The sequence below is a fragment of the Leptonychotes weddellii genome, chromosome 9, assembly GCF_054177405.1.
Source record: "Leptonychotes weddellii isolate Sample4059 chromosome 9, ASM5417740v2, whole genome shotgun sequence".
NCBI classification, from domain to species: Eukaryota; Metazoa; Chordata; class Mammalia; order Carnivora; family Phocidae; genus Leptonychotes; species Leptonychotes weddellii.
In genome coordinates, this window is record NC_138377.1 from 14,988,969 (window position 1) to 15,000,113 (window position 11,145).

Sequence of the window (11,145 nt, forward strand, 5' to 3'; positions counted from 1 at the left end):
CACAATTGTTGAAATATGCAAATAAAAAGTGTTAAAACCTGAAAAAAAGATAAGCCTTTGGAAGTTGGTAATAATACCAATATTAATAGTATTAAAATGACGAGAAAAACAAGAATAACTTCTGTATTTAAAGAGTAACTGTTTAGGGATCCATTCAAAATGGTAGAATACATCCATTCATTTAGTCATTAATTTATTCATTTATTAACTTAATGTTATTTAAAGTCTACAAAGTGCCGGTCACTATTCTGGAACGCCTTAGAGAGGGCTATAAAAAAATTAAGCAAGATAGGAAGGTTAGAGAAAATAAGAAAAACAGAGAGATAAAGACGTAGCTTTAGAGAAAAGTGACATTCCAGACTTTGGAAATAATTGAGTTCTTTCCATCTTGTCAAAGAGGTCATTGCTGGTAAAGTAACATTTATTCCTTCATTCAGAAAACATTTCAAACATTTTGACTACAAAGAATGACACACTGCACCTAAAATACAAAAATGGATGGTCTAAAGTAGGATGGTAGGCTGTCCATGAATCTTTGTGTGGTCTGAGGTTCAGAGTCCTCAGTACAAACTCTCCTGTATCCTGCTCATGCATGTTCTCCAGCAGAAGGTCCTTTGGTGTATATGAAGATAGAGGACTTGGTCCTTAAGTAGGTTCCTTCTTTTTTTTTTTTTAAAGATTTTATTTATTTATTTGACAGAGAGAGAGAGAGCGCGAGAAAGGGAACACAAGCAGGCGGAGTGGAAGAGAAAGAAGCAGGCTTCCCGCAGAGCAGGGAGCCCGATGTGGGGCTCGATCCCAGGACCCTGGGATCAGGACCTGAGCCGAAGGCAGACGCTTAACGACTGAGCCACCCAGGGGCCCCCAAGTAGGTTCCTTCTACAGCTAGGTCAAAGCCTGACTCTGTCAAGGAACTTAGCTATAAAATATAAAGGTTACAAATTAGTATGCAAAAATGCAGAGTGGTGTTTGCTACTTATTTCTACAAATCTTCAAGTGTCCTTAGTGTCCTTCTAGTGTCTTGTTTAGAAATAAACTATCACAGAATATTGTCGAGTCAAATTATTGTGTGAACATATTTCTTCTCTTTTCTTTTTCTCTAACCGGCTGTTTTGGCTGTTGAATATTATGAAGCTAAGGGCAGAAAAATTCAATAATTATTTTTTAAAAGTATGTTCCTTTTTATTTTTATTTGTAACTGTGGAGTTGGTTTTCTTACAATCATTTCATGACCTACCTTTGCTTTTCTTTAAATGTTAACATATACAAAATTATTTTGGCATCTCCAGAAACCTTATAGAATCTGACATTCATTTATTTTTTTTTACTTTATAATGGGCTTTTTTATTTAACAGTATATCATATCATTTACATTTTTCCATGATATCACTATAGAATCTGACATGTATTTAAAAAAAAAATTAATCTAGGGCGCCTGGGTGACTCAGCCTGTTAAGTGTTTGACTCTTGATTTCAGGTCATGAACTCAGGGTTGTGAGACTGAGCCTCATATCAGGCTCCATGCTCAGCAGGGAGTCTGCCTGGGATTCTCTCTCTTCCTTCCTCTCTGCCCTTCCCCCCTCAAATAAATAAATAAATCTTTTAAAAATTAAAAAAATAAAAAAACCTAAAATGTCTGGTATGGAACAAAATAACTAACACAATTAGTTTTTCAATAATAAAACAACATTCTGCAAAAATATTCTAGATAAACATTGACAAGTCACTGATACTTACATTTGTGGCTCTCTCAATGTAAGTTTTTAAGTAACTAGTTTTTTCTCCCACAGTTATGATGATGACTTCAAAATTGATCATTCAATCAAAAATTGAAATATTTAAAAAATAAAGTTGTAATATCCAAACTAAAACTGTTTCTCTTCCAGATTTCACTTTCTACATTACTCACACTAGAAACTTGAATGATAGACAGTTTGATTTCTGTTCTCTCTACCCCTCTCCATGAAACCATTCACTAAACTATATTTACTGCATATTTTTTTTCAGATTGATTCTTTCATCTCTAAACACTGATCTAAGTGATCATTATTATGTGACTTCTAGTGTCCTTCAACAACGACCTGAGATCCCATGCCTGAGTTTCTCTAACTTACAATTTATTCACTCTGCTGTCACTAAAGGCATTTTGTGAAAGCAGGTCTTATGACAGATTTTTGCTGAAAAGTCTGGACGGTGCCCAGTTGCCACAGAATTAAACAAATTTGTTTCATCACTTGCATTAATTCAATTTTATTTTCGGTAGTTGATTCTGGAGACAAGTTCAAAAAATGGGAAAGTGGAGTGGAAGGTTATCTGTGAAAATGTGAAAATACACATCCAAGTGAAATCTTATACTAGAGGCATTGTATGATTTTTTTTGTTTTTTGGTCACCTCAAAACAGTCACAATAGGAGTAGAAAACAATAAGATAGTGAGAGAGTAAAAGAAGTGATGTGTACAGAGGAAACAATAAAGTATTGACAAGACAATAATGGTGAAGGAGAGAAAAATGAGGTGACCCAAAGTCCAGCTCACATCATCAAGGCTGAGAAGAGGACAGCAAGAGTGAAAGCCTCCAGAGAGAGCAGAATCATTGAGTAGAGAGAACAAATTAGATGATTCTAAAAATATATGAGTCATCCTAAGACCAAGCCAAAATAAGACAGGTATTGAGAGAGATCAAGCAGAAGAATGGGAGGCTGGTGGGGATTTGGGCACCAATATTTTTAACCATTATGGGTGTCTCTTTGGTTATCATCTTCCAAGCAGCAATGCCAAAGATATTGAGAGGGATGTGGGTGGAAAATAGATATAAATATTCATTACCGTACATCTGTATCCAAATAATGATAAAATGCAAGTCATAGAAAATTATATTTCAGGGCTCCTGGGTGGCTCAGTTGGTTAAGCGACTGCCTTCAGCTCAGGTCATGATCCTGGAGTCCCAGGATCGAGTCCCGCATTGGGCTCCCTGCTCGGCAGGGAGTCTGCTTCTCCCTCTCCCACTCCCCGTTTGTGTTCCCTCTCTCGCTGTGTCTTTCTCTGTCAAATAAATAAATAAAATCTTTAAAAAAATTATATTTCATATTGATAGGAGTAATAAACTTACTCTGATCATGACTAAAACAGATTTCAAAAAATATACATTGTCTACCAACAAATGTAGTTGGCAATGCTGGCAATCATAATGAAACCACATAGAGAGCAAAAAATGAACTATGCACATATGGTCAACTGATCTTTGACAAGGGTAGTAAGAACACACAATGGGAAATGGATACTCTCATCGACAAACGGTATTGCTAAATGACTGGATACAAAAAAAAAAAAATTGGACCCCTTTCCTACATAAAACTCAACTCTAAATAGATTAAAGACTTAAATATAAGATCTACAACTGTAAAACTCCTATAAGAAAACAGGAAACAGGGCGCCTGGGTAGCTCAGTTGGTTAAGCGACTGCCTTTGGCTCAGGTCATGATCCTGGAGTCCCTGGATCGAGTCCCGCATCGGGCTCCCTGCTCGGCAGGGAGTCTGCTTCTCCCTCTGACCCTCTCCCCTCTCATGTGCTCTCTTCCTCATTCTCTCTCTCAAATAAATAAATAAATAAAATCTTTAAAAAAAAAAAAGAAATGATGTTCAACATCATTTATTATTAGGGAAATGCAAACCAAAACTACAGTGAGATAGCACTTCACATCACACAACTTAGGATGGCTATTATTTAAATAATAATAAGAAGAACAAATGTTGGTCAGGTTATGGAAAAACTGGAACCCTTGTACTCACTATTCTCACTATTGGTGAGAATGTAAAATGGTTTAGCTGCAGTGGAAAGAAATATGGAGGGTTCTCAAAAAATTAGAAATAGAAATAATATGATCTGGTGATCCCATTTCTGGGTACAGTCCAAAAGAACTGGAATCAGGATATTGAAGAGATATAAGCACTCACATGTTCACTGCAACATTACTTATAGTAGCCAAGTTATGAGAACAAGCTAAAAGTCCGCTGATGGGTGAATGGATAAAGAAAATGTGGTATATAATACAAAAGAATATCCTTCTGTCTTAAAAAAAAAATGAAAATCCTTTAATTTGTGAGCATATGGATGAACATGGAGGACATTTTTTAAGTAAAATAAGCCAGTCACAAAGGACAAATATTGTAAGATTCCATCTACATGATGTCTCTAAAATTGTGAAACTCATAGAAGCAGAGAATATGTTATTGCAAGGGACTGGGGAGAGTAAAGAAAAATTGTTGTTTATTGGGTTTAAAGTTTTAGTTATGCTAGATGAGTAAGGTCTAGATATATGCTGTACATCATAGTGCGTATACTTGACAACATGGTATCATACACTTCAAAATTTATTAAGAGGGAAGATCTCATGTTATGTGTACTTACTACAAAAAAAAATAAAAATAAAAAAAAATAAAGGGAAACAAGGAAACTCTGGGAGATGTTGGATGCATCTATTACCTTAATTGTGGTGATGGTTTCATAGATGTTTGCATATGTCTAAACTCATCAAACTGAACACACGAAATATGTGCCATTATACTCAATTGTATACCAATATATCAATTTGTATATCAATTATACATCAAGAAGGCTATTTAAAAGAGTAAAATATTCTGTTAAAAAGAAAAATGTTTCATTGAGATGCATTTTCTTTTTTTTTTTTTCAGTATCTACTGTATGTACAGCTATAAATCCACAGCTTCCAAACCCTCAATGTTAAGATAAAGGCATTGAGGTCATCAACAGCTTCACTGATCTAATTTTAACAAGTCTTAAAGTCACTTTAACTTGTCAAAATGTTTTAATGACAAAAACTACATTTCCCAATAAATAAAGTGTTACATTGTTTTGGTTTTTTAAGTCTACATATAAAAGGACCCTACTCTGGTGTAAATTATAAGCTAAAAGGAAAATAAGAAGATACATGTGTAATGTGAAAGGAAGAAAGAAGAAAGAAAAAGAAAGAAAGAAAGAAAGAAAGAGAGAGGGAGGGAGGGAGGAAAGAAGGAAGGGAGGAAGAGTAAGAGAGAAAGGAAAGGGACAGAAGGGGGAGGAAGGAGGGGAGAAAAGAAAGGAGAGAAAGAAAAACAGAATAAATTGAGTTGTGATGCAAATTTTCATCAGATAAGTGTTCAAAATTTTAGAAAAGAGAAAAAATCACCTTGTCCCAGAGGAGTTAAAAGTTGTTAAAAAAAGACTGGCCTAAGATTGAACTTTTGAAGATAGAGATCACAGCTATAATCCATAACCTCAAAATCTCAACTTTTAAGAAACTTTTCTTTAATAACATTTTTATATCACAATTAGAGATATAAAATGAAAAATTAGAAACAACATTCCAAACATCACTGACTTCTTCTTACCAATAATGGAGGCCAGAAGATAATAAAAAAAGATATTTAAAGTACTAACAAGATACTTGGTAAAGCAAATAAAGAGATGAAAAAATATCTATAAGAAGCAATGTCTGACTTCACATCTCAATAAGAGATTTAATAATAAAATACAGTCATATCAGTCTAGAATTTAGTATCCAGCTAGAATATCATTCTAGAACGGAAGTAAAATTAACACAGTCTTCATACATATCAACAATGAGTTTATGACTCATAAAATTTTGTTGAAAAATGTTCACAGAATCCTATGGAAATGCAACAAAGAAAAAGAGCTGGATGTAAGTAACAACAGCAAGAGTATCATTTCTAGGTAACAGTACATTAGACAATTCAGAAAAACATTACTGTTGATGTAACTACAGATCTTTCTTGACTTACCATGGGGCTGCGTCCCAATAAAAGCACTGTAAGTTGAAAATATCATTAAGTCGAAAATGCCTTTAATACATCCAACCTATTGAACATCACAACTTAACCTAGGCAAACTTAAGCATGCTCAGAACACTTACGTTAGCCTACAGTTGGGCAAAATCATCTAACACAGGCTTATTTTATAATAAAGTGTTGGATATCTCATGTAACTTATTAAATACTGTACTGAAAGGGAAAAACAGAATGGTCATAGGGGTATAGAATAGTTGTCTGTATATTGGTTGCTTACTCTCATGGTCATGTGGCTGACTGGGAGCTGAGGCTCACTGCCAGTGCCCAGCATCATGAGAGAGGATAATACTGCATATTGCCCACTATCCCAAGAAAAGATTAAATTTTGAAGTAAGTTTTATACTGAATGCATGTCACTTTCACAACATCATAAAGTCAAATAATGGTGAGTCAAATCATTAAAAGTTGGAGACTGTAATAAATTGGGGCATGTATATAGGAAATATTTGGATGAATGCATCAGAGATCTAATAAACCAACTAAGATTTATAGGGACATTTTTTTTAAGGATCATCTAAGCCTTACTATACACAAATTCCTCCAGAAAACTAGAGAGGGGAGTCTCTTCAAATTTGTGTGAGTTTAGCATTATATTGAAATTAGTATTTCACAAGCACAATATAAAATCCTAAAATGCTAAGTAATAGTAAACAAAATTCATAATGGTAACAAAACACTTAAAGATTTAAAAAAAAATGTTGCCAATGCAGAAAAGCATTCAATAAAATTTAATATCCATTTATAATTTTGTAAGTTGTAATACGAGGAAATATTTTAACATGATAAAGATAACCAAAACAATATGGCAAACATTATATTATTGGTAAAATATTAGAAATATTTGCATTAAAGTCAGGAAGAAGCCAATTTTCTACTATATGAACATTATATATGAAATTATAGCCAGTGAGGTATGAAAGGAAAAAAGAAAAGAAAAAACAAGTAAGGAATATTACAAATGAATAGGAAGAAACAGTCTTGCTAGCATTTGTAGAAGACAAGATTAATGACATTGAACATCCATGAGCACTTACAGACAAAATATGACTAATAATACAGTTGAGCAAGGTTGTTGGTTCCAAGATCAATATATAAAAACAAACTGAATTAAAACAAATTAGAAAAGGTGATTTAAAGTAGCCTCTTTTTTGGGGCACCTGGGTGGTTCAGTTGGTTAAGTGTCTGACTCTTGATTTCAACCCAGGTCATGATCTCAGGATTGTGAAATCGCACCCTGTGTCAGGCTCCACATTGGACATGGAGCCTACTTAGGATTCTCTCTCTCTCTCTCCCTTTGCGCCCCCCTCCCAACCTCTCCCCTCACACACACTCTCTCTCTCAAATAATAAAAATAATAAAAAAAGATAGTCTCCTTTCACAATGAGGAAACATGTATACATTAGTTAGTAATAAATAACAGAAGAATTACAGGTATTCTCTCAAAAAAAGATAGTGTTATATAAGGTAATCAATGAATACCATTGTGTTTATGGATGAAAATAATCAACTTTACAAAGATAATGGTTTTCTCCAAATCAACATATGAATTTAATGTGATTCCAATTAATATTCCAACCAGGGTTTGTTAAAGCACTTGAGTTGATTCTAAAATCCAAGTAGCAAAATAAAGAGCTAAGGCCACTAAAGACCATTTAGAAAAAAATAAGGGCATGACACATAATCTACCAGAACTCAAGGTCTATTATGATATATGATGCTTAAAATAGCATAGCACTGTTGGGAATAGACAGATAGTGAAATAGAATAAAGAATCCAAAAATAGAAGCAAGTATATATCAGATATTATGTATGTAGATGTATGAACAGGTGCTGATACACTAAATATATATACACAAACAGCTAACATAAGCATGGATGAATCAGTACGTGATGTATGGAGTAATGTCAGCCAAATGGCAAACTAAGAGATTCCCCATTCATATACCCCTTCAGCAAAAAGAATGTGGCAGTCATCCATGGTCAAAAGTGCCTTTGTGGGATCCAGGTAGGAGATTTGTAGTTCAGGTAGGACTTGGCTACAGTCCTGTTTGGCCTTGGTCCTGTCACCAGCACCGTATGTGAAGGGACCTGAGGAAAGTCACGTCCATACATGCCTCAAGTAATAGACCTTGTTTCTGGCTGCAGACATTGAAGTGGCCTGTAACTCAACTGCAGTCCCTCTTTAAGCACACCCATCTCAGTTCAATTGTAGATTATGATAGGGCTCTGTAACTGGGCTGCTGCCCCTCCCATCCACAGTCCATTTGCAGTCCTGTCAGCACAAGATCCTATCTGCATACCCAGAGATTCTGAAAGGGCACTGTACTTGGCTCCACCCTCTCCCAGCCATGGGTAATGGGCTCCTCCTTCTTCCTCAGGGACTTGGTGGGAGACATTCTTTTCTGTGCCTCCAGAGCCAGGTAGGCAGACCTCAGTCTTGGTTGTATCCTGAAGCAGTGCTTGGACTCATGCTTGGACCCAGTCCCAGCCCTTCTCAGCCACCACCTGGGGCAGTTCCTCCCACCTTGGGACCCACCCAGTGACCTGGCAGGGCCCCTCCCAGGGACCTTGTGGGAGCCTCACCCATCCATGCACCTGATAATAGGTTCACTGTCTGAGTACCTCCTTTTGGACCTTGAAGTGGACTCTTGTCCCAGTGCCACCCTACTGACCAAAGTCCTGGAGGCAGTCCCATCCCCCACAGAGACCAGACAGGACCCATACCTGCCTAAGTACCTCGTCACAAGCTTTCCAACTGCAGACTCCACTGTAGATCCAGCAACAACATTGCAACCTGGCTTCAACCTAGCGTGACTGATTCCAGAGGTATGGGGGATCTAGTGTACAGAGTGGTGAGTATAGTTAATGGTTATATTGTATACTTAAAAGTTGCTAAGAAAGTAGACCTTAAATATTCTCACCACACACGTACAAAAGGTAAATATGTGAACTAATGAATCTGTTAACTGACCTTATGGTGGTAATCATTTCGCAATATATACATACACCAAAGTAACATGTTGTGCAACATGTTTTCCCAGCTTTCTTGCAATAATTCTGACATATAGCATTATGTAAGTTTAAGGTGTGCAACATGTTACTTTTTTTTTATGATTTTATTGACTTAAATTTATCTATTTGTGTAGATTCCTTATATGTGTTATATAGTAATTCTTTTATCCCTAAACATTTCAAAATATCCTTTCAAGTCTATGACTTGTTTTCTTTCTTTCTTTTTTTTTTAAAGATTTTATTTATTTATTTGACAGAGAGAGAGAGAGACAGCGAGAGAGGGAACACAAGCAGGGGGAGTGGGAGAGGGATAAGCAGGCTTCCCGCCAAGCAGGGAGCCCGATGCGGGGCTCGATCCCAGGACCCTGAGATCATGACCTGAGCCGAAGGCAGATATTTAACGACTGAGCCACCCAGGCGCCCCTGTGACTTGTTTTCTAACATTGGTTATACTACTATCTTTTGTCATAAAGAACTCCGTCATTTTAATGCAGTCCTATATAGCACTTTTTTTTCCTTAGATGATTTGTGCTTTATGTAGTTTTTTTTTTTTGAAATCCTTCCCTCTTTTTTTCTTTCTTTTTTTTCCACCCATTCTAACAGATTGGCTAAATGGGAGGGTGTACGTGTGTGGTGCTGTTTTTCTTTAAAAAATGCTACTAATGGGCGCCTGGGTGGCTCAGTCCTTAAGCGTCTGCCTCCGGCTCAGGTCATGATGCCAGGGTCCTGGGATCGAGCCCCACATCGGGCTCCCTGCTCGGCGGGAAGCCTGCTTCTCCCTCTCCCACTCCCCCTGCTTGTGTTCCCTCTCTCACTGTCTCACATGTGGCTTTTTTTTACATGACATCATTCTAATGCTATTTATTTCATTGTGTGCTAACACATTTTATTTTTACAAGAACTCTTTTGATCGCAATGAATGCAAGAAAACAAAAATAAACATTTGAGGAAAAATTAGGTGCTAAATTTCTATTTTTCCAGAAAGTTGATGGTAAATGTGTTTCTGTGCAAATGTCAGTTAATCTTTCCCATACTCCATGAGGGGTGCGGTGATAGCTATTACTTGAAATGCAGAATGGTCATGCCTCTGAGAAGGCACCCGGTGATCTCTGCCTCCTGCTATTTCTACCATGTATATAGTCCTCTCCACACAAAGTTTGGTCAGTAGGACAAATAACAGAAGAGACGGCATGTCATCGTCCACGTTAGGTGAGAAAAGACTGTGTTTTTCATCTTGAGCACCTTCTCTCTCTCTCTCTCTCTGCTCTGGGGAAAACAGCTGCCGTGAAGAGAGAGGCCCACATGGGAGAGACTAAAGCCTCTGGCCAGTAGCCAGACAGGAAGTGAGCTTGGTAGCAAATTCTCCAGCCCTAGGTGGTCTTGAAATAACTACAGACCCTGCCCACAGCCTGATGGCAACCTTGTGAGAGATCCGGAGCCAGAACCATCAATCTGTTTCCGGATTTTCAGCATTCAAAAACTGAGTTGTTTCAACTTAAATTTTGAGAAAATGTGTTATGCAGCAATAAATAACTAATACACTGTTTAAAAGAGACTATGACAAAAAAAAAAGGCGCCTGGGTGGCTCAATTGGTTAAGTGACTGCCTTTGGCTCAGGTCGTGATCCTGGAGTCCCAGGATGGAGTTCTGCATCCGGCTTCCTGCTCAGCAGGGAGTCTGCTTCTCCCTCTGACCCTCCCCCTTCTCATGCTCGCTCGCTCTCTCATTCTCTCTCTATCTCATATGAATAAATAAAATCTTAAAAAAAAATAAGAGACTATGACGAGCACAATTATTGAACATTTACAGCTATGGAAAGTGCATTTACACACCATCCACTGAAGCTTGACATTTCACTTAGATCAAGCGACTGTTCTAAATTAATTTCTCTTATTTTCCAGTTCAAGTTTTCCTGTGAAGGCACCAGAAAATAAAAAATATGTATACATATTTGGTTTTTTTTTTTTTTTAAGATTTTATTTATTTATTTGACAGAGAGAGACACAGCGAGAGAGGGAACACAGCAGAGGGAGTGGGAGAGGGAGAAGCAGGCTTCCCACTGAGCAGGGAGCCCGATGCGGGGCTTGATCCCGGGACTCCGGGATCATGACCTGAGCTGAAGGCAGACGCTTAACAACTGAGCCACCCAGGCGCCCCTATGTATACATATTTGTTAATGTCTTAGATCATTAACAGAAAAACTTTGCAAACAGATATACCAGTTTTATGCCACTCTGAGATGATTTGAGTAGAAAATTGATTAATTTT